At 41.2% G+C, this 24,709-nt stretch overlaps 2 non-coding genes across 2 annotated transcripts; both read left to right on the forward strand.

Moving 5' to 3' along the window:
* Nucleotides 1–24,008: 24,008 nt before the first annotated feature.
* Nucleotides 24,009–24,122, forward strand: LOC140317356 (U5 spliceosomal RNA). Its single transcript, XR_011917678.1, has one exon. It is a non-coding gene; the product is annotated as a U5 spliceosomal RNA (small nuclear RNA).
* Nucleotides 24,123–24,386: 264 nt separating this feature from the next.
* On the forward strand, nt 24,387–24,571 carry LOC140317111 (U2 spliceosomal RNA). Its single transcript, XR_011917457.1, has one exon. It is a non-coding gene; the product is annotated as a U2 spliceosomal RNA (small nuclear RNA).
* Nucleotides 24,572–24,709: the final 138 nt, after the last annotated feature.

Genomic DNA, 24,709 nt, shown 5'->3' on the forward strand with positions numbered 1-24,709 from the left:
TTGTGAATAAAGGTGTGCGCACACATAGTGAGCTGTAGGAAAATAGGCAGGGAGCAATGCCGGCTGGGGTATATGTTCTTGTATGTTGTCTGACTGTTTGATTTGAATGTGTTGTGTAAGTGTCCTGTTGAATGTTACATGTTTGGGCTTTGACACTTCACGGTGGTTGTTAACTGTGTGGTGTGTCCTGAAATGTTATATGTTTGGGCTGTGTGACATGCTTAATGCTTGTCAGTAGCTACCCACTTATTCATATATAGCAACTGACAACATAAGAAGTCTGGACATACTTTGATAGTAGTTGTAGAAGTATCCTTATTGATAATAGATAAACTAATTCATAGTGATAGAACAGTAGATGAACAGGTGCCTGCACATGTCTCACGAAAATAAAATGGGTGTATGATTGCTGACGGCAGAGCAATACTGCCAAACTTATGAGTTCTTGTGGCAAACTTGATTCAGTGTCTTGACGTGTATACGCTGTTTCGCTGACTTGATTGTCACAAGAAACAAAGTGTGTTTGATAAGATCCGACCATTTTATTACGGGAGGATCAGTATGTATGGATTCTGATGTGACTGATAAACCCATTCGTATCGTAAGCATAATCTAATACGTGAGACAACGCCCTGGCACACAATCAAAAAAAAAAAGAGAGTGCGGTTTTGTGTCCCCACAGTCCATAATGTAGAAAAGAGAGAAAAAAGCCTTTCTGATTTGGTGTGTGTTCTCACAGTGCAGAGTGTAGAGAAAAGAGAGAAAAGAAAGCCGTTTTGGTGTCACGGGTGTTGTAACTTAGACACACACATTTCTGAATTGAGAAAGGAAATTATTTTAGAGGAAGCACTAGAGTTTAGATCCCACATTTGTTGATAGGCATTCATTTATTTCTTCACTTCTGATGAAGTTTCAACAATAAACAACAAACTTTGTATTATGAGAAAGAACCAGACTCATTCTTCAGGAATCCGAAAATAAGCTCTATTTTACGATTTATGCACGAATTCGGATTCTCCTATAAAACCTTAACTCTAACCAAGTAAAGACTGCTTTGTCCTTCATATTTATTCATGTCTAATCAAGTTTCAACGATAAACAACGTTGTACTTTTTACTTCTTCAGCAATAAGCATCTCTCGACATATGACGAAATACAGATTTTGCTATAAAATTAATTCCTTCTATCAGCCTGACTCAAAACTGTTTGTCGTCCTTATTTATCCACTTCAAATCAAGTTTCAACAATTAAAAAAATGTTGTAGTTTGAGAAAAAACAACTTAATCTTAAGCAATCAGTAGGGTAAGAAAGGGTAAGAAAAGGTGCAAATGCCAACCATACATCACTAAAAGGTGGAGCGGAAGTATTCGGCTGCAAGTAGGTGCGAATGCCTGACAATGTATGATCAAAAGAGGGAGCGGAGGTTTTCGGCTGCAAGGTCTGAATGTCCAACCATAATTTGTAAAAACCGGGGAAGAAAAGGCTCGAAAGCCCGACTATACACCATCAAAAGCGGGAGCGGAGGTGTTCGGCTGAGAGTAGGTGTGAATGTTCGACCATAATTTGTAAAAAGCGGGTAAGAAAAGGTTCGAATGCTCGACTATATATTAACCAAAGCAGGAGGAGAGGTCTTCGGATAAGAGTGGGTGAGAATTTACAACCATAATGTATAAAATGCGGTGAAAAAAAAGGTGTGAATACCCCATAGAACACTAAAAGGTAGAGCGGAAGTGTTCGGCTGCAAGAAGGTGTGAATGTCTGACCATAGTTTGTAAAAAGCGGGTAAGAAAAGGTTCGAATGCCCGAACATACACCATCAAAGGAGGGAGCGGAGGTGTTCCGCTGTAAGAAGGTGTGAATGTCCGACCATAGTTGGCAAAAAGCAGGTAAGAAAAGGTTAAAATACCCGATTGTACACAATCAATAGCGGGAGCAGAGTTGTTCTGCTACTAAAAGGTGTGAAAGTCCGACCATGGTTTGTAAAAAGCGGGTAAGAAAAGGTGCGAATGCCCGACAATGTATGATCAAAAGAGGGAGCGGAGGTTTTCGGCTGAAACAAGGTCTGAATGTCCATCCATATTTTGTAAAAATCTGGGAAGAAAAGGCTCGAAAGCCCGACTATACACCATCAACAGCTGGAGCGGAGGTGTTCAGCTGCAAGAAGGTCTGAATGTCCATCAATAATTGCTAGAAAACATGGAAGAGAATTTTCGAATATCAAACCGCACATGATCATAAGCGGGAGAGGAGGTGTTCAAATGCAAGAAGGTGTGAATGTCCACCCATAATTACTGCAAAATGGGTAAAAAAAAGTACGAATGCCCAACCATACATGATCCTAACAGGGAGCGGAGGTGTTTGGCTGTGACAAGGTGTGTATGTCCACCCATAATTAATGAAAAGCGGGCAACAAGTAGGTTTGAATACCCATCATCAAAAGCAGGAGTGGATGTGTTCGGCTACAAGAAGGTTTGAATGTCTGACCATAGTTTGTAAAAAGCGGGTAAGAAAAGGTTCGAATGCCCGAACATACACCATCAAAGGAGGGAGCGGAGGTGTTCCGCTGTAAGAAGGTGTGAATGTCCGACCATAGTTGGCAAAAAGCAGGTAAGAAAAGGTTAAAATACCCGATTGTACACAATCAATAGCGGGAGCAGAGTTGTTCTGCTACTAAAAGGTGTGAAAGTCCGACCATGGTTTGTAAAAAGCGGGTAAGAAAAGGTGCGAATGCCCGACAATGTATGATCAAAAGAGGGAGCGGAGGTTTTCGGCTGAAACAAGGTCTGAATGTCCATCCATATTTTGTAAAAATCTGGGAAGAAAAGGCTCGAAAGCCCGACTATACACCATCAACAGCTGGAGCGGAGGTGTTCAGCTGCAAGAAGGTCTGAATGTCCATCAATAATTGCTAGAAAACATGGAAGAGAATTTTCGAATATCAAACCGCACATGATCATAAGCGGGAGAGGAGGTGTTCAAATGCAAGAAGGTGTGAATGTCCACCCATAATTACTGCAAAATGGGTAAAAAAAAGTACGAATGCCCAACCATACATGATCCTAACAGGGAGCGGAGGTGTTTGGCTGCGACAAGGTGTGTATGTCCACCCATAATTAATGAAAAGCGGGCAACAAGTAGGTTTGAATACCCATCATCAAAAGCAGGAGTGGATGTGTTCGGCTACAAGAAGGTTTGAATGTCTGACCATAGTTTGTAAAAAGCGGGTAAGAAAAGGTTCGAATGCCCGAACATACACCATCAAAGGAGGGAGCGGAGGTGTTACGCTGTAAGAAGGTGTGAATGTCCAATAGTAATTGGCAAAAAGCGGGTAAGAAAAGGTTAAAATACCCTATTGTACACAATCAATAGCGGGAGCAGAGTTGTTCCGCTACTAAAAGGTGTCAAAGTCCGACCATGAATTGAAAAAGCAGGTAAGAAAAGGTGCGAATGCCCGACAATGTATGATCAAAAGAGGGAGCGGAGGTTTTCAGCTGAAAGAAGGTCTGAATGTCCATCCATAATTTGTGAAAATCGGGGAAGAAAAGGCTCGAAAGCCCGACTATACACCATCAACAGCTGGAGCGGAGGTGTTCAGCTGCAAGAAGGTCTGAATGTCCATCAATAATTGCTAGAAAACATGGAAGAGAATTTTCGAATATCAAACCGCACATGATCATAAGCGGGAGAGGAGGTGTTAAAATGCAAAAAGGTGTGAATGTCCACCCATAATTACTGCAAAATGGGTAAGAAAAGGTACGAATGCCCAACCATACATCATCAAAAGCAGGAGTGGATGTGTTCGGCTACAAGAAGGTTTTAATGTCCGACCATAGTTTGTAAAAAGCGGGTAAGAAAAGGTTCGAATGCCCGAACATACACCATCAAAAGAGGGAGTGGAGGTGTTCCACTGTAAGAAGGTATGAATGTCTGACCATAGTTGGTAAAAAGCGGGTAAGAAAAGGTGAAAATACCCGACTGTACACAATCAATAGCGGGAGCGGAGTTGTTCGGCTACTAAAAGGTGTGAAAGTCCGACCCTGGTTTGTAAAAAGCGGGTAAGAGAAGGTGCGAATGCCCGACAATGTATGATCAAAAGAGGGAGCGGAGGTTTTCGGCTGCAAGAAGGTCTGAATGTCCAACAATAATTTTGTAAAAACCGGGGAAGAAAAGGCTCGAAAGCCCGACTATACATCATCAAAAGCGGGAGCGGAGGTGTTCAGCTGCAAGAAGGTCTGAATGTCCATCAATAATTGCTAGAAAACATGAAAGAAAATTTTCGAATATCAAACCACACATCATCATAAGCGGGAGAGGAGGTGTTCAGCTGCAAGAAGGTGTGAATGTCCGACCATAGTTTGTAAAAAATGGGTAAGAAAAGGTGCGAATGCTCAACCATACATCATCAAAAGCAGGAGTGGATGTGTTCGGCTAAAAGAAGGTTTGAATGTCCGACCATAGTTCGTAAAATGCGGGTAAGAAAAGGTTCGAATGCCCGAACATACACCATCAAAAGAGGGAGCGGAGGTGTTCCGCTGTACGAAGGTGTGAATGTCCGACCATACTTGGTAAAAAGCGGGTAAGAAAAGGTTAAAATACCCGACTGTACAGAATCAATAGCGGGAGCGGATGTGTTCGGCTACAAGAAGGTGTGACAGTCCGACCATGGTTTGTAAAAAGCGGGTAGGAAAAGGTGCGAATGTCCAAAAATGTATGATCAAAAGAGAGAGCGGAGGTTTTCGGATACACGAAGGTTTGAATGTCCTACCATAGTTTGTAAATAGCGGGTAAGAAAAGGTTCGAATGCCCGACTATACACCATAAAAAGCGGGAGCGGAGGTGTTCCGCTGTAAGACGGTGTGAATGTCCGACCATAGTTGGTAAAAAGCGGGTAAGAAAAGGTTAAAATACCCGACTGTACACAATCAATAGCGGGAGCGGAAGTGTTCGGCTACAAGAAGGTGTGAAGAAGATGCAGTAGAAGAAGTTGAAATCCATCTACACATTGATAAATATGAAGGACAAAGCAGTTCCCACTTGCCCATAAGAAAATAAGCTTATTCTCGGATTCCTGATCCTTCAGTGTTGCTCTTTCTTCTACTGCAAAATACAGTGATGTTCTTTGTTGAAGTCGATCTAGACATTGATAAATATGAAGGAAAAAGCAGTTTTAACTTGGTTTGAGTGAATGAATTCATTTTATATATAAAATCCCAAATCATGCAGAACTCCTCAAAAGGGGCGTATGGCTTAATCACAAGTGTGGTTCTTTCTCATTCAGGGTAGTATGAGGAAGTTTATGCTTGAAATATATGTAGAAATGGGTACATATGAAGGACAAAACAGTGTTAACTTAGTTTGAGAGAAGGAATTCATTTTATACATAAAATCCCAAATCATGCAGAACGTATGAAAAGAAGCTTATTCTCGAATTCCTGATCCTTCAGTTTTGCTCTTTCTTCTACTGCAAAATACAATGTTGTTCTTTGTTGAAGTCGATCCAGACATTGATAAATATGAAGGAAAAAGCAGTTTTAACTTGGTTTGAGTGAATGAATTCATTTTATACATAAAATCCGAAATCGTGCAGAACTCATGAAAATAAGCTTATTCTCGGATTCCTAAAACTTTTGATTTGCTCTTTCTTTTATTGCAAAGTACAACGTTGTTTTTTGTTTAAATCTATCGAGACATTGATAAATATGAAGGTAAAAGCCGTTTTAACATAGTTTGAGTGAAGGAATTAATTTTATAGATAAAATCCCAAATCATGCAGAACTCCTCAAAAGGGAGGTATGGCTTAATCACAAGTGTGGCTCTTTCTCATTCAGGGTAGTATGAGGAAGTTTATGCTTGAAATATATGTAGAAATGGGTACATATGAAGGACAAAGCAGTGTTAACTTAGTTTGCGTGAAGAAATTCATTTTATACATAAAATCCGAAATCGTGCAGAACTCATGAAAATAAGCTTATTCTCGGATTCCTAAAACTTTTGATTTGCACTTTCTTTTACTGCAAAGTACAACGTTGTTTTTTGTTGAAATCTATCTAGACATTGATAAATACCAGCCGAAACTCTGCTGCCGCTTTTGATAAGATTCACACCTACTTGCACTACTTACTACCTTCTCATCCACTTATGATCATGTGCGGTTGGGCTTTCGCACCTTTTCTTACCCATTTTTCAGTAATTATGGGTGGACATTCAGACCTTCTTGCAGCCGAAAACCTCCGCTCCTCTTTTGATCATACATTGTCGGGCATTCACACCTTGTCTTACCCGCTTTTTACAAACTTTAGTCGGACATTCAAACCTTCTTGCAGCTGAACCACCTCCGCTCCCTGTTTTGATCATATATGGTCTGGCAATAGTACCTTTTCTTACCCGTTTGTGAGTAATTATGGCTGGACATTCACACCTTCTTGCAGCCGAACACAACCTCTCCCGCTTTTGATGATATATGGTCCGGCATTCTTACCTTTTCTAACACATTTTTCAGCAATTATGGTCGGACATTCACACCTACTCACAGACGAACACCTCCGCTCCCACATTTGATAGTGTATAGTCGGGCATTCTCACCATTTCTCATCAGCTTTTTGCAAATTATGATCTGATATTCACACCTACTTGCAGTCGAACAGCTCTGCTCCCGCTTTTGATTATGTTTGGTTGGATATTCGAACATTTTCTTAATGCTTTTCACAAACTTTGGTCGGACGTTCACACCGTCTTGCAGCCGAACACCTCCGCTTCCGCTTTTGATGGTGTATAGTCGGGCATTCGAGCCTTTTCTTACCCACCTATTACTTACTATGGTTGGACATTCAAACCTTCTTGTAGCCGAACACATCCGCTCCTGCTTTTGCTGATGTATGATTTGGCATTCGCACATTTTCTTACCCATTTTTCAGTAATTATTGGTCGGACATTCAGACCTTCTTGCACCTGAACACCTCTGCTCCCGCTTTTGATGGTGTATAATTGGGCTTTCGAGCCTTTTCTTCCCCGATTTTTACAAATTACGGTTGGACATTCAGACCTTGCAGCCGAAAACCTCCGCTCCCTCTTTTGATCATACATTGTCGGGCATTCGCCCCTTGTCTTACACGGTTTTTACAAACTTTAGTCAGACATTCACACCTTGCAGCTGAACCACCTCCATTCCCTGTTTTGATCATGTGTGGTCTGGAAATACTACCTTTTCTTCCCCCGTTTGTGAGTAATTATGGCTGGACATTCACATCTACTTGCAGCCGAAAAACAATCTCTCCCGCTTTTGATGATGTATTGTCCGGCATTCTAGTCTTTTCTATCACATTTTTCAGCAATTATGATCTGACATTCACACCTACTTGCAGTCGAACAGCTCTGCTCCCGCTTTTGATTATGTTCGGTTGGATATTCAAACCTTTTCTTAACTGCTTTTTACAAACTTTGGTCGAACGTTCACACCTTCTTGCAGCCGAACACCTACACTTCCGGTTTTGATAGTGTATATTCGGGCATACGAACCTTTTCTTACCCGCTTTTTACAAACCATGGTCGGACTTTCACACCTTCTCTTAGCTGAACAACTCCGCTCCCTCTTTTGATTGTGTACAGTCGGGTATTTTAACCTTTTCTTACCCGCTTTTTACCAACTATGATCGGACATTCACACCGTCTTACAGCGGAACACCTCCGCTCCCTCTTTTGATGGTGTATGTTCGGGCATTCAAACCTTTTCTTACCCGCTTTTTACAAACCAGGGTCGGACTTTCACACCTTTTAGTAGCCGAACAACTCCGCTCCCGCTATTGATTGTGTACAGTCGGGTATTTTAACATTTTCTTACCCGCTTTTTACCAACTATGGTCGGACATTCACACTGTCTTACAGCGGAACACCTCCTCTCCCGCTTATGATCATGTACAGTTTGATATTCGAAAATTTACTTTCTTGTTTCAAAGCAATTATTGATGGACATTCAAACCTTCTTTTTGATGGTGTATAGTCGGGCTTTCGAGCCTTTTCTTCCCGGTTTTTACAAACCATGATCGGACATCTTCTTGTAGCCGAACACATCCGCTCCCGCTATTGATTGTGTATAGTCGGGCATTCGAACCTTTTCTTACCCGCTTTTTACAAACTATGGTGGGACATTCAAACCTTCTTGTATCCGAAAACCTCCGCTCTCTCTTTTGATCATACATTGTCGGACATTCGCACCTTTTCTTACCCGCTTTTTACAAACCATGGTCGGACTTTCACACCTTCTTGTAGCCGAACACATCCGCTCCCGCTATTGATTGTGTACAGTCGGGTATTTTAACCTTTTCTTACCCGCTTTTTACCAACTATGGTTGGACATTCACACCGTCTTACAGCGGAACACCTCCGCTCCCTCTTTTGATGGTGTATGTTCGGGCACTCGAACCTTTTCTTACCCGCTTTTTACAAACTATGGTCAGACATTCAAACCTTCTTGTAGCCGAACACATCCGCTCCCGCTATTGATTGTGTACAGTCGGGTATTTTAACCTTTTCTTACCCGCTTTTTACCAACTATGGTCGGACATTCACACCTTCGTACAGCGGAACACCTCCGCTCCCTCTTTTGATGGTGTATGTTCGGGTATTCAAACCTTTTCTTACCCGCTTTTTCCAAACTATGGTCGGCTATTCACAGCTTCCTCTCCACCATACTTGTATGGTTGGATATTCACACCCACTTGCATCCGAAGACCTCTGCCCCAAATTTTATTGATATTTAGTCGGACATTCGCACCTTACCCGCTTTTGGCAAACTATTGCCTTCTTGCAGCCAAACACCTCTGATCTCGCTTTTGATGATGTAAGGTTGGGCATTCAGACCTTGCTTCACCTGCTTTTCACCAAATATAGTCGGACATTCACACCTTCTTGCAGCCGAACACTTCCGCTCCACCTTTTAGTGTTCTATCACACCTTTTTTTCACCGCATTTTATACATTATGGTCGGAAATTTTCAACCACTCTCATCCGAAGACCTCTCCTCCCGCTTTCTTTAATATATTTGAACTTTAGTCGGAGACATTCAAACCTTCTTGCAGCTGAACCACCTCCGCTCCCTGTTTTGATCATATATGGTCTGGCAATACTACCTTTTCTTACCCGTTTGTGAGTAATTATGGCTGGACATTCACACCTACTTGCAGCCGAACACAACCTTTCTCGCTTTTGATGATGTATGGACCGGCATTTTTACCTTTTCTAACACATTTTTCAGCAATTATGGTCGGAGATTCACACCTACTCACAGCCGAACAACTCCGCTCCCGCATTTGATGATGTATAGTCGGGCATTCTCACCCTTTCTCATCAGCTTTTTGCAAATTATGATCTGACATTCACACCTACTTGCAGTCGAAAAGCTCTGCTCCCGCTTTTGATTATGTTTGGTTGGATATTCGAACCTTTTCTTAACTGCTTTTTTACATATTTTGGTTGGACGTTCACACCTTCTTGTAGCCGAACACTTCCACTCCTGCTTTTGATGATGTATGGTTGGGCATTCACACCTTTTTTTTGCCCATTTTTCAGGAATTATGGGTGGACATTCACACCTTGCAGCTGAACACCTCCTATCCCACTTATGATCATGTGCGGTTTGATTTTCGAAAAGTTTCTTTCATGTTTTCTAGCAATTATTGATGGACATGTAGACCTTCTTGCAGCTGAACACCTCCGCTCCCGCTTTTGATCATACATTGTCAGGCATTCGCACCTTGTCTTACCCACTTTTTACAAACTTTAGTCGAACAGTCACACCTACTTGCAGCCGAACACAACCTCTCTCGCTTTTGATGATGTATGGACCGGCATTCTTACCTTTTCTAACACATTTTTCAGCAATTATGGTCGGAGATTCACACCTACTCACAGCCGAACAACTCCGCTCCCGCATTTGATGGTGTATAGTCGGGCATTCTCACCCTTTCTCATCAGCTTTTTGCAAATTATGATCTGACATTCACACCTACTTGCAGTCGAACAGCTCTGCTCCCGCTTTTGATTATGTTTGGTTGGATATTCGAACCTTTTCTTAACTGCTTTTTACAAACTTTGGTTGGACGTTCACACCTTCTTGTAGCCGAACACATGCACTCCTGCTTTTGATGATGTATGGTTGGGCATTCGCACCTTTTTTTTTACCCATTTTTCAGGTATTATGGGTGGACATTCACACCTTCTTGCAGCTGAACACCTCCTCTCCCACTTATGATCATGTGTGGTTTGATTTTCGAAAATTTTCTTTCATGTTTTCTAGCAATTATTGATGGACATTTAGACCTTCTTGCAGCTGAACACCACCTCTCCCGATTTTGATGATGTATGGACCGGCATTTTTACCTTTTCTAACACATTTTTCAGCAATTATGGTTGGAGATTCACACCTACTCACAGCCGAACAACTCCACTACCGCATTTGATGGTGTATATTCGGGCATTCTCACCCTTTCTCATCAGCTTTTTGCAAATTATGATCTGACATTCACACCTACTTCCAGTCGAACAGCTCTGCTCCCGCTTTTGATTATGTTTGGTTAGATATTCGAACCTTTTCTTAACTGCTTTTTACAAACTTTGGTCGGACGTTCACAATATCTTGCAGCCGAACACCTCCGCTTCCGCTTTTGATGGTGTATATTCGGGCATACGAACCTTTTCTTACCCGCTTTTTACAAACCAAGGTCGGACTTTCACACCTTCTCTTAGCTGAACAACTCCGCTCCCTCTTTTGATTGTGTACAGTCGGGTAATTTAACCTTTTCTTACCCGCTTTTTACCATCTATGGTCGGACATTCACACCGTCTTACAGCGGAACACCTCCGCTCCCTCTTTTGATGATGTATGGTTAGGCATTCGCACCTTTTCTTACCCATTTTTCAGTAATTATGGGTAGACATTCACACCTTCTTGCAGCTGAACACCTCCGCTCCCACTTTTGATGGTGTATAGTCGGGCTTTCGAGCCTTTTCTTCCCCGGTTTTTACAAATTATGGTTGGACATTCAGACCTTCTTGCAGCCGAAAACCTCCACTCCTTCTTTTGATCATACATTGTCTGGCATTCGCACCTTTTCTTACCCGCTTTTTACAAACCATGGTCGGACTTTCACACCTTTTAGTAGCCGAACAACTCCGCTCCCGCTATTGATTGTGTACAGTCGGGTATTTTAACCTTTTCTTACCCGCTTTTTACCAACTATGGTTGGACATTCACACCTTCTTACAGCAGAACACCTCCGCTCCCTGTTTTGATTATGTATGGTTTGACATTCGCACCTTCTCTCACCCGCCTTTTACTATGGTCGGCCATTCACAGCTTCCTCTCCACCATACTTGTATGGTGGGATATTCACACCCACTTGCATCCGAAGACCTCCGCCCCCACTTTTGTTGATATTTAGTCGGTCATTCGCAGCTTACCCGCTTTTGGCAAACTATGGCCTTCTTGCAGCCAAACACCTCTGATCTCGCTTTTGATGATGTAAGGTTGGGCATTCAGACCTTGCTTCACCTGCTTTTCACCAAATATAGTCGGACATTCACACCTTCTTGCAGCCGAACACTTCCGCTTTTAGTGTTCTATGAGGCATTCACATATTTTTTTTCACCGTATTTTATAGATTATGGTTGGAAATTCTCACCCACTCTCATCCGAAGACCTCTCCTCCCGCTTTTGTTAATATATAGTCGGGCATTCGAACCTTTTCTTACCCGCTTTTTACAAATTATGGTCGAACATTCACACCTACTTGCTGCTGAATACTTCCGCTCCACCTTTTAGGTATGTATGGTTGGCATTTGCACCTCTTTTTATACTGATTGCTGAAGATTAAGTTGTTCTTTCTCAAACTACAAATTTTTTTTAATTGTTGAAACTTGATTTGAAGTGGATAAATAAGGAGGACAAACAGTTTTAAGTCAGGCTGATAGAAGGAATTAATTTTATAGCAAAATCTGTATTTCGTCATATGTCGAGAGATGCTTATTGCTGAAGAAGTTCTTTCTCATTCTACAAAGTACAACGTTGTTTATCGTTGAAACTTGATTAGACATGAATAAATATGAAGGACAAAGCAGTCTTAACTTGGTTTGAGTTAATGAATTCGTTTTATAGGAGAATCCGAATTCGTGCATAACTCATAAAATAGAGCTTATTTTCGGATTCCTGAAGAATGAGTCTGGTTCTTTCTCATAATACAAAGTTTGTTGTTTATTGTTGAAACTTCATCAGAAGTGAAGAAATAAATGAATGCCTATCAACAAATGTGGGATCTAATCTCTAGTGCTTCCTCTAAAATAATTTCCTTTCTCAATTTAGAAATGTGTGTGTGTAAGTCACAACACCCGTGACACCAAAACGGCTTTCTTTTTTCTACACTCTGCACTATGAGCACACACACCAAATCAGAAAGGCTTTTCTCTCTCTTTTCTACATTATAGACTGTGGGGACACAAAACCGCTCTCTCTCTTTTTTTTTTTTTATCGTGTGCCAGGGCGTTGTCTCACGTATTAGATTATGCTTAAGATACGAATGGGTTTATCAGTCACATCAGAATCCATACATACTGATCCTCCCGTAATAAAATGGTCGGATCTTATCAAACACACTTTGTTTCTTGTGACAATCAAGTCAGCGAAACAGCGTATACACGTCAAGACACTGAATCAAGTTTGCCACAAGAACTCATAAGTTTGGCAGTATTGCTCTGCCGTCAGCAATCATACACCCATTTTATTTTCGTGAGACATGTGCAAGCACCTGTTCATCTACTGTTCTATCACTATGAATTAGTTTATCTATTATCAATAAGGATACTTCTACAACTACTATCAAAGTATGTCCGGACTTCTTATGTTGTCAGTTGCTATATATGAATAAGTGGGTAGCTACTGACAAGCATTAAGCATGTCACACAGCCCAAACATATAACATTTCAGGACACACCACACAGTTAACAACCACAGTGAAGCGTGTCAAAGCCCAAACATGTAACATTCAACAGGACACTTACACAACACATTCAAATCAAACAGTCAGACAACATACAAGAACATATACCCCAGCCGGCATTGCTCCCTGCCTATTTTCGTACAGCACACTATGTGTGCGCACACCTCTATTCACAAACTCTTCAACTTATACTCTTTTACCGAAGCTGCTACAGCTCGATTGGCCGAATACCCTTTGATCCTATTTCGGTGAATTTGACATCTGCCTTACATATAACAGATTAGCGGTTTAGCAGTTTTAATTTAGTTTGAGTGAAGGAATTCATTTTATAGCAAAATCCGAAATCGTGAAGAACTCATGAAAGTAAGCTTATTCTCGGATTCCTGAAACTTTAGATTTGCTCTTTCTTTTACTGCAAAGTACAACGTTGTTTTTTTTGTTTAAATCTTTCTAGACATGGTAAATATTAAGGACAAAGCAGTTTTCACATAGTTTGAGTGAAGGAATTCATTTTATAGATAAAATCCCAAGAGTCTGCTGAGAAAAGAGAGTGAATGCGAAGTAGACTTTAACACGGCTATGGGAGCGAGCTGAGTGTGGGCTAACCGGGAGAATTGCTTGAAAAAAACGCGACACCGAATGAGCGATCAGAACAAAGCCTCAATACGGGATTCTCGTGTTGTTTTTGTTGCTGCCTTGTCTTTTGCACATAGTAAAAGACAAGGCAGCCATCGAATAGGGCCCGATTGTTCCTACTTGGTCAGCCGAGGAGCAAGGGGGGGGGGGAGCAAGCGTCTCAACCAAGCAAAGCTCACCATGGGGAAGGTGGCTATGCCAACTAGCCTGCTCCCGCAGTGAACAAAAACACCACGAGAATCCCGTATTGAGGCTTTGTTCTGACCGCTCATTCGGTGTCGCGTTTCTTTCAAGCAATTCTCCCGGTTAGCCGACACTCGGCTCGCTCCCATAGCCGTGTTAAAGTCTACTTCGCATTCACTCTCTTTTCTATGCAGACTCTTGGGATTTTATCTATAAAATGAATTCCTTCACTCAAACTATGTTAAAACTGCTTTGTCGTTCATATTTACCATGTCTAGAAAGATTTAAACAAAAAAAACAACGTTGTACTTTGCAGTAAAAGAAAGAGCAAATCTAAAGTTTCAGGAATCCGAGAATAAGCTTACTTTCATGAGTGCTTCACGATTTCGGATTTTGCTATAAAATGAATTCCTTCACTCAAATTAAATTAAAACTGCTAAACCGCTAATCTGTTACATGTAAGGCAGATGTCAAATTCACCGAAATAGGATCTAAGGGTATTCGGCCAATCGAGCTGTAGCAGCTTCGGTAAAAGAGTATAAGTTGAAGAGTTTGTGAATAAAGGTGTGCGCACACATAGTGAGCTGTAGGAAAATAGGCAGGGAGCAATGCCGGCTGGGGTATATGTTCTTGTATGTTGTCTGACTGTTTGATTTGAATGTGTTGTGTAAGTGTCCTGTTGAATGTTTGGGCTTTGACACTTCACTGTGGTTGTTAACTGTGTGGTGTGTCCTGAAATGTTATATGTTTGGGCTGTGTGACATGCTTAATGCTTGTCAGTAGCTACCCACTTATTCATATATAGCAACTGACAACATAAGAAGTCTGGACATACTTTGATAGTAGTTGTAGAAGTATCCTTATTGATAATAGATAAACTAATTCATAGTGATAGAACAGTAGATGAACAGGTGCCTGCACATGTCTCACGAAAATAAAATGGGTGTATGATTGCTGACGGCAGAGCAATACTGCCAAACTTATGAGTTCTTGTGGCAAACTTGATTCAGTGTCTTGACGTGTATACGCTGTTTCGCTGACTTGATTGTCAGAAGAAACAAAGTGTGTTTGATAAGATCCGACCATTTTATTACGGGAGGATCAGTATGTATGGATTCTGATGTGACTGATAAACCCATTCGTATCTTAAGCATAATCTAATACGTGAGACAACGCCCTGGCACACAATAAAAAAAAAAAAAGAGAGAGCGGTTTTGTGTCCCCACAGTCCATAATGTAGAAAAGAGAGAAAAAAGCCTTTCTGATTTGGTGTGTGTGCTCATAGTGCAGAGTGTAGAGAAAAGAGAGAAAAGAAAGCCGTTTTGGTGTCACGGGTGTTGTGACTTACACACACACATTTCTGAATTGAGAAAAGAAATTATTTTAGAGGAAGCAGTAGAGTTTAGATCCCACATTTGTTGATAGGCATTCATTTATTTCTTCACTTCTGATGAAGTTTCAACAATAAACAACAAACTTTGTATTATGAGAAAGAACCAGACTCATTCTTCAGGAATCCGAAAATAAGCACGAATTCGGATTCTCCAATAAAACGAATTAATTAACTCAAACCAAGTTAAGACTGCTTTGTCCTTCATATTTATTCATGTCTAATCAAGTTTCAACGATAAACAACGTTGTACTTTGTAGAATGAGAAAGAACTTCTTCAGCAATAAGCATCTCTCGACATATGACGAAATACAGATTTTGCTATAAAATAAATTTCTTCTATCAGCGTGACTTAAAACTGTTTGTCCTCCTTATTTATCCACTTCAAATCAAGTTTCAACAATTAAAAAAAAATTGTAGTTTGAGAAAGAACAACTTAATCTTCAGCAATCAGTATAAAAAGAGGGTAACAAAAGGTGCAAATGCCAACCATACATCACTAAAAGGTGGAGCGGAAGTATTCAGCTGCAAGTAGGTGTGAATGTTCGACCATAATTTGTAAAAAGTGGGTAAGAAAAGGTTCGAATGCCCGACTAAATATTAACAAAAGCGGGAGGAGAGGCCTTCGGATGAGAGTGGGTGAGAATTTCCTACCATACAAGTATGGTGGAGAGGAAGCTGTGATTGAACGACAATAGTAAAAAGCAGGTGAGAAAAGGTGCGAATGTCAAAACATACATGATCAAAACAGGGAGCGGAGGTGTTTGGCTGCAAGAAGGTGTGAATATCCACCCATAATTACTGAAAAACGGGTAAGAAAAGGTGCGAATGCCCAACCATACATCATCAAAAGCAGGAGTGGATGTGTTCGGCTACAAGAAGGTTTGAATGTCCAACCATAGTTTGTAAAAAGCGGGTAAGAACAGGTTTGTATGCCCGACTGTACACAATCAAAAGATGGAGCGGAGTTGTTCAGCTACAAGAAGGTGTGAAAGTCCGACCATGGTTTGTAAAAAGCGGGTAAGAACAGGTTCGTATGCCCGAATATACACCATCAAATGCGGGAGCGGAGGTGTTCGGCTGTGAGTAGGTGTGAATCTCCAACCATAATTGCTGAAAAATGTGTTAGAAAAGGTAAGAATGCCGGTCCATACATCATCAAAAGCGGGAGAGGTGGTGTTCGGCTGCAAGTAGGTGTGAATGTCCAGCCATAATTACTCACAAATGGGTAAGAAAAGGTAGTATTGCCAGACCATACATGATCAAAACAGGGAGCGGAGGTGGTTAAGCTGCAAGAAGGTGTTAATGTCCGACTAAAGTTTGTAAAAAGCGGGTAAGAAAAGGTGCGAATGCCCGACAATGTATGATCAAAAGAGGGAGCGGAGGTTTTCAGCTGAAAGAAGGTCTGAATGTCCAACCATAATTTGTAAAAACCGGGGAAGAAAAGGCTCGAAAGCCCGACTATACACCATCAAACGCTGAAGCGGAGGTGTTCAGCTGCAAGAAGGTCTGAATGTCCATCAATAATTGCTAGAAAACATGAAAGAGAATTTTCGAATATCAAACCGCACATGATAATAAGCGGGAGAGGAGGTGTTCAGCTGCAAGAAGGTGTGAATGTCCACCCATAATTACTGAAAAATGGGTAAGAAAAGGTGCGAATTCCCAACCATACATCATCAAATGCACGAGTGGATGTGTTAGGCTACAAGAAGGTTTGAATGTCCGACCATAGTTTGTAAAAAGCGGGTAAGAAAAGGTTCGAATGCCCAAAAATACACCATCAAAAGAGGGAGCGGAGGTGTTCCGCTGTAAGAAGGTGTGAATGTCCGACCATAGTTGGTAAAAAGCGGGTAAGAAAAGGTTAAAATACCCGACTGTACACAATCAATAGCGGGAGCGGAGTTGTTCGGCTACTAAAAGGTGTGAAAGTCCAACCCTGGTTTTAAAAAGCGGGTAAGAAAAGGTTCGAATGCCCTAACATACACCATCAAAAGAGGTAGCAGAGGTTTTCCGCTGTAAGACGGTGTGAATGTCCGATCATAGTTGGTAAAAAGCGGGTAAGAAAAGGTTAAAATACCCGACTGTACACAATCAAAAGAGGGAGCGGAGTTGTTCAGCTAAGAGAAGGTGTGAAAGTCCGACCATGGTTTGTAAAAAGCGGGTAAGAAAAGGTTCGTATGCCCGAATATACACTATCAAAACCGGAAGCGTAGGTGTTCGGCTGCAAGAAGGTGTGAACGTCCGACCAAAGTTTGTGAAAAAGCAGTTAAGAAAAGGTTCTAATATCTAACCAAACATAATCAAAAGCGGGAGCAGAGCTGTTCGACTGCAAGTAGGTGTGAATGTCAGAGAATAATTTGCAAAAAGCTGATGAGAAAGGGTGAGAAATCCCGACTATACACCATCAAATGCGGTAGCGGAGTTGTTCGGCTGTGAGTAGGTGTGATTCTCCAACCATAATTGCTGAAAAATGTGTTAGAAAAGGTAAGAATGCCGGTCCATACATCATCAAAAGCGGGAGAGGTGGTGTTCGGCTGCAAGTAGGTGTGAATGTCCATTAATAATTGCTTTAAAACATGAAAGAAAATTTTCGGCTATCAAACCTTACATGATCATTAGCGGGAGAGGAGGTGTTCAGCTGCAAGAAGGTGTGAATATCCACCCATAATTACTGAAAAATGGGTAGGAAAAGATGCGAATGTCCAACCATAAATCATCAAAAGCAGGAGTGGAGTTGTTCAGCTACAAGAAGGTATGAAAGTACAACCATGGTTTGTAAAAAGCGGGTAAGAGAAGGTTCGAATACCCGAATATATACCATCAAAAGCGGAAGCGGAGGTGTTCGGCTGCAAGAAGGTGTGAACGTCCGACCAAAGTTTGTAAAAAGCAGTTAAGAAAAGGTTTGAATATCCAACCGAACATAATCAAAAGCGGGAGCAGAGCTGTTCGACTGCAAGTAGGTGTGAATGTCAGATCATAATTGCTGAAAAATGTGATAGAAAAGACTAGAATGCCGGACAATACATCATCAAAAGCGGGAGAGGTGGTTTTTCGGCTGCAAGTAGGTGTGAATGTCCAGCCATAATTACTCACAAACGGGGGAAGAAAAGGTAGTATTTCCAGACCACACATGATCAAAACAGGGAATGGAGGTGGTTCAGCTAGAAGGTGTGAATGTCTGAATAAAGTTTGTAAAAACCGTATAAGACAAGGGGCGAATGCCCGACAATGTATGATCAAAAGAGGGAGCGGAGGTTTTCGGCTGCAAGGTCTGAATGTCCAACCACAATTTGTAAAAATGGGGGAAGAAAAGGCTCGAAAGCCCGACTATACACCATCAAAAGCGGGAGCAGAGATGTTCAGGTGCAAGAAGGTCTGAATGTCCGACCAAAAATTACTGAAAAATGGGTAAGAAAAGGTGCGAATGCCAAATCATACATCATCAAAAGCAGGAGCGGATGTGTTCGGCTACAAGAAGGTTTGAATATCCAACCATAGTAAGTAATAGGCGGGTAAGAAAAGGCTCGAATGCCCGACTATATACCATCAAAAGCGGAAGCGGAGGTGTTCGGCTGCAAGACGGTGTGAACGTCCGACCAAAGTTTGTAAAAAGCAGTTAAGAAAATGTTCGAATATCCAACCAAACATAATCAAAAGCGGGAGCAGAGCTGTTTGACTGCAAGTATGTGTGAATATCAGATCATAATTTGCAAAAAGCTGTTGAGAAAGGGTGAGAATGCCCGACTATACACTATCAAATGTGGGAGCGGAGGTGTTCGTCTGTGAGTAGGTGTGAATGTCCGACCATAATTGCTGAAAAATGTGTTAGAAAAGGTAAGAATGCCGGACCATATATCATCAAAAGCGGGAGAGGTTGTGTTCGGCTGCAAGAAGGTGTGAATGTCCAGCCATAATTACTCACAAACGGGTAAGAAAAGGTACTATTGCCAGACCATATATGATCAAAACAGGGAGCGGAGGTGGTTCAGCTGCAAGAAGGTTTGAATGTCCGACTAAAGTTTGTAAAAAGCGGGTAAGACAAGGTGTGAATGCCCGACAATGTATGATCAAAAGAGGAGCGGAGGTTTTCGGCTGCAAGAAGGTCTGAATGTCCACCCATAATTACTGAAAAATGTGTAAGAAAAGGTGCGAAAGCCCAACCGCACATGATCATAAGTGGATGAGAAGGTGTTCGACTGCAAGTAGGTGTGAGTGTAAGATCATAATTTGTAAAAAGCGGGTAAGAAAAGGTAAGAATGCCCAACCATAAATTATCAAAAGCGGCAGCAGAGTTTTGGCTGGTATTTATCAATGTCTAGATAGATTTAAACAAAAAAAAAAGTTGTACTTTGCAGTAAAAGAAAGTGCAAATCAAAAGTTTTAGGAATCCAAGAATAAGCTTATTTTCATGAGTTCTGCACGATTTCGGATTTTATGTATAAAATGAATTCATTCACTCAAACCAAGTTAAAACTGCTTTTTCCTTCATATTTATCAATGTCTAGATCGACTTCAACAAAGAACAACATTGTATTTTGCAGTAGAAGAAAGAGCAAAACTGAAGGATCAGGAATCCGAGAATAAGCTTCTTTTCATACGTTCTGCATGATTTGGGATTTTATGTATAAAATGAATTCCTTCACTCAAACTAAGTTAACACTGCTTTGTCCTTCATATGTACCCATTTCTACATATATTTCAAGCATAAACTTCCTCATACTACCCTGAATGAGAAAGAGCCACATTTGTGATTAAGCCATACGCCCCTTTTGAGGAGTTCTGCATGATTTGGGATTTTAGGTATAAAATCAATTCCTTCACTCAAACTATGTTAAAACGGCTTTTACCTTCATATTTATCAATGTCTCGATAGATTTAAACAAAAAAACAACGTTGTACTTTGCAGTAAAAGAAAGAGCCAATCAAAAGTTTTAGGAATCCGAGAATAAGCTTATTTTCATGAGTTCTGCACGATTTCGGATTTTATGTATAGAATGAATTCATTCACTCAAACCAAGTTAAAACTGCTTTTTCATTCATATTTATCAATGTCTAGATCGACTTCAACAAAGAACAACATTGTATTTTGCAGTAGAAGAAAGAGCAACACTGAAGGATCAGGAATCCGAGAATAAGCTTATTTTCTTATGGGTAAGTGGGAACTGCTTTGTCCTTCATATTTATCAATGTGTAGATGGATTTCAACTTCTTCTACTGCAAAGTCCAATGTTTTTCTTTGTTGAAGTCGATCTAGACATTGATGAATATGGAAGGACAAAGCAGTTTTAACTTGGTTTGAGCAAAGCAATTCATTTTATAGCAAAATCCGAAATCGTGCAGAACTCATGAAAGCAGGCTTATACTCGGATTCCTGAAACTTTAGATTTGCTCTTTCTTTTACTGCAAAGTACAACGTTGTTTTTTTGTTTACCCACTTTTTACAAACTTTAGTCGAACAGTCACACCTTTTTGCAGCCGAACACCACCTCTCCCGCTTTTGATGATGTATGGTCCAGCATTCTTACCTTTTCTAACACATTCTTCAGCAATTATGGTCGGACATTCACACCTACTCAGAGCCGAACACCTCCGCTCCCGCATTTGATGGTGTATAGTCGGGCATTCTCACCCTTTCTCATCAGCTTTTTACAAATTATGATCTGACATTCACACCTGCTTTTGATAATGTATTGTTAGGCATTCGCAATTTTTTTTTTTACGCATTTTTCATGAATTATGGGTGGACATTCACACCTTCTTGCAGCCGAACACCTCCTCTCCCGCTTATGATCATGTGCGGTTTGATATTCGAAAATTCTCTTTCATGTTTTCTAGCAATTATTGATGGACATTCAGACCTTCTTGCAGCTGAACACCTCCGCTCCAGCTTTTGATGGTGTATAGTCGGGCTTTCGAGCCTTTTCTTCCCCGGTATTTACAAATTATGGTTGGACATTCAGACCTTCTTTCAGCCGAAAACCTCCGCTCCCTCTTTTGATCATACATTGTCGGGCATTCGCACCTTTTCTTACCCGCTTTTTACAAACTTTAGTCGGACATTAACACCTTCTTGCAGCTTAACCAACTCCGCTCCCTGTTTTGATCATGTATGGTCTGGCAATACTACCTTTTCTTACCAATTTGTGAGTAATTATGGCTGGACATTCACACCTACTTGCAGCCGAACACCACCTCTCCCGCTTTTGATGATGTATGGACCGACATTCTTACCTTTTCTAACACATTTTTCAGCAATTATGGTTGGAGATTCACACCTACTCACAGCCGAACACCTCCGCTCCCGCATTTGTTGGTGTATATTCGGGCATACGAACCTGTTCTTACCCGCTTTTTACAAACCATGGTCGGACTTTCACACCTTCTTGTAGCTGAACAACTCCGCTCCCTCTTTTGATTGTGTACAGTCGGGCATACAAACCTGTTCTTACCCGCTTTTTACAAACTATGGTCGGACATTCAAACCTTCTTGTAGCCGAACACATCCACTCCTGCTTTTGATGATGTATGGTTGGGCATTCGCACCTTTTCTTACCCATTTTTCAGTAATTATGGGTGGATATTCACACCTTCTTGCAGCGGAACACCTCCTCTCCCGCTTATGATTATGTGCGGTTTGATATTCGAAAATTTTCTTTCATGTTTTATAGCAATTATTGATGGACATTCATACCTTCTTGAAGCCGAACACATCCACTCCTGCTTTTGATGATGTATGGTTGGGCATTCGAACCTACTTGTTGCCCGTTTTTCATTAATTATGGGTGGACATTCACACCTTGTCGCAGCCAAACACCTCCGCTCCCTGTTTTGATCATGTATGTTTTGACATTCGCACCTTTTCTCACCTGCTTTTTACTATTGTCGGCCAATCACAGCTTCCTCTCCACCATACTTGTATGGTAGGAAATTCTCACCCACTCTCATCCGAAGACCTCTCCTCCCGCTTTTGTTAATATTCAGTCGGGCATTCGAACCTTTTCTTACCCACTTTTTACAAATTATGGTCGAACATTCACACCTACTTGCAGCTGAATACTTCCGCTCCACCTTTTAGTGATGTATGGTTGGCATTTGCACCTTTTGTTACCCTCTTTTTATACTGATTGCTGAAGATTAAGTTGTTCTTTCTCAAACTACAATTTTTTTTTAATTGTTGAAACTTGATTGGAAGTGGATAAATAAGGAGGACAAACAGTTTTAAGTCACGCTGATAGAAGAAATTAATTTTATAGCAAAATCTGTATTTCGTCATATGTCGAGAGATGCTTATTGCTGAAGAAGTTCTTTCTCATTCTACAAAGTACAACGTTGTTTATCGTTGAAACTTGATTAGACATGAATAAATATGAAGGACAAAGCAGTCTTAACTTGGTTTGAGTTAATTAATTCGTTTTATAGGAGAATCCGAATTCGTGCTTATTTTCGGATTCCTGAAGAATGAGTCTGGTTCTTTCTCATAATACAAAGTTTGTTGTTTATTGTTGAAACTTCATCAGAAGTGAAGAAATAAATGAATGCCTATCAACAAATGTGGGATCTAATCTCTAGTGCTTCCTCTAAAATAATTTCCTTTCTCAATTTAGAAATGTGTGTGTGTAAGTCACAACACCCGTGACACCAAAACGGCTTTCTTTTCTCTACACTCTGCACTATGAGCACACACACCAAATCAGAAAGGCTTTTTTCTCTCTTTTCTACATTATGGACTGTGGGGACACAAAACCGCTCTCTCTCTTTTTTTTTTTTTATCGTGTGCCAGGGCGTTGTCTCACGTATTAGATTATGCTTAAGATACGAATGGGTTTATCAGTCACATCAGAATCCATACATACTGATCCTCCCGTAATAAAATGGTCGGATCTTATCAAACACACTTTGTTTCTTGTGACAATCAAGTCAGCGAAACAGCGTATACACGTCCAGACACTGAATCAAGTTTGCCACAAGAACTCATAAGTTTGGCAGTATTGCTCTGCCGTCAGCAATCATACACCCATTTTATTTTCGTGAGACGTGCAGGCACCTGTTCATCTACTGTTCTATCACTATGAATTAGTTTATCTATTATCAATAAGGATACTTCTACAACTACTATCAAAGTATGTCCAGACTTCTTAAGTTGTCAGTTGCTATATATGAATAAGTGGGTAGCTACTGACAAGCATTAAGCATGTCACACAGCCCAAACATATAACATTTCAGGACACACCACACAGTTAACAACCACAGTGAAGTGTCAAAGCCCAAACATGTAACATTCAACAGGACACTTACACAACACATTCAAATCAAACAGGAGAATTGCTTGAAATGGTAAATGGTAAATGGACTTGTACTTGTATAGCGCTTTTCTAGTCTAGCTGACCACTCAAAGCGCTTCACTACATGCCGCATTCACCCCACTCACACACATTCATACAGCACGTCTTAGGATATAACTACGTGCTTTCTAAGCATTCACAAACATTCATACCCCCAATGATACACTGGGGGAGCAACGTGGGGTTCAGTGTCTTGCCCAAGGACGCTTCGACATGTATCCTGGGGAAGCCAGAGTCGAACCACCGACCTTCCGATTGGTGGGTGACTGCTCTTCCTCCTGAGCTACAGCCGAAACGCGACACCGAATGAGCGGTCAGAACAAAGCCTCAATACGGTGTTCCCGTGGGGTTTTTGTTGCTGCCTTGTCGATTGCACAGGGGCAAGCGTTTCAACCAAGCAACGCTCACCATGGGGAAGGTGGCTATGGCAACTAGCCTGATGCCCTGCTCCCGCAGTGACGGATAATTGTACTCTGGTTTCTCTTCATAACATACAAGTCTTTCGCCTTTTACTAAAGACTTTCGTGGAGAGCAGCACTAATGAGTTGTTTCTATTTTTGGCAGGCTTTACCTTTGCGGGTGAAGCCCTTTCTGTCTGTGCAAAAGAAATCTTGTTACTGTGCAGAGTGACTTCTCTGAGTAGAGTCGCCTTACTTGTTGCGATTGTGCCGATGTTCGAAGCTGGAGTGCAAAGTTATACCATTTAAAACGGCTGAAGAGTGCTCAGTGCAGCGGGTGGGCGGAGGTGCAACGTGACACTCTGGCCACCTATGGCCATAAAAAGAACACTGCTACAAGTGCGCATTGTGCCAGCAAGGGCCCTCGGACCTGAAACAGTGTACAGTTATCGCTTCTCGGGCCTTTTGGCTAAGATCAAGTGTAGTATCTGTTCTTATCAGTTTAATATGTCCTCTATACGAGGACTACATATTAAATGGATTTTTAAGAATAGGAGTTGAAAAAGAAGCTTGCTCCGTTCACTCCAAGCATCGACCCAGTACTGCAGTGCCACTGGGAACGGTGCGCTCTTCTCTGCTCTTGTGAAAAAGCAAACAGCGGTGCAGGATGGAAGTTTCAGGGAGCCCAAGATGAAACTTTCTTTTAATCTGCTGAGAAAAGAGAGTGAATGCGAAGTAGACTTTAACACAGCTCTGGGAGCGAGCCGAGTG

The sequence above is a fragment of the Leuresthes tenuis genome, unplaced genomic scaffold, assembly GCF_036924035.1.
Source record: "Leuresthes tenuis unplaced genomic scaffold, fLeuTen1.0.hap1 SCAF_10, whole genome shotgun sequence".
In the NCBI taxonomy this organism is placed as follows: Eukaryota; Metazoa; Chordata; class Actinopteri; order Atheriniformes; family Atherinopsidae; genus Leuresthes; species Leuresthes tenuis.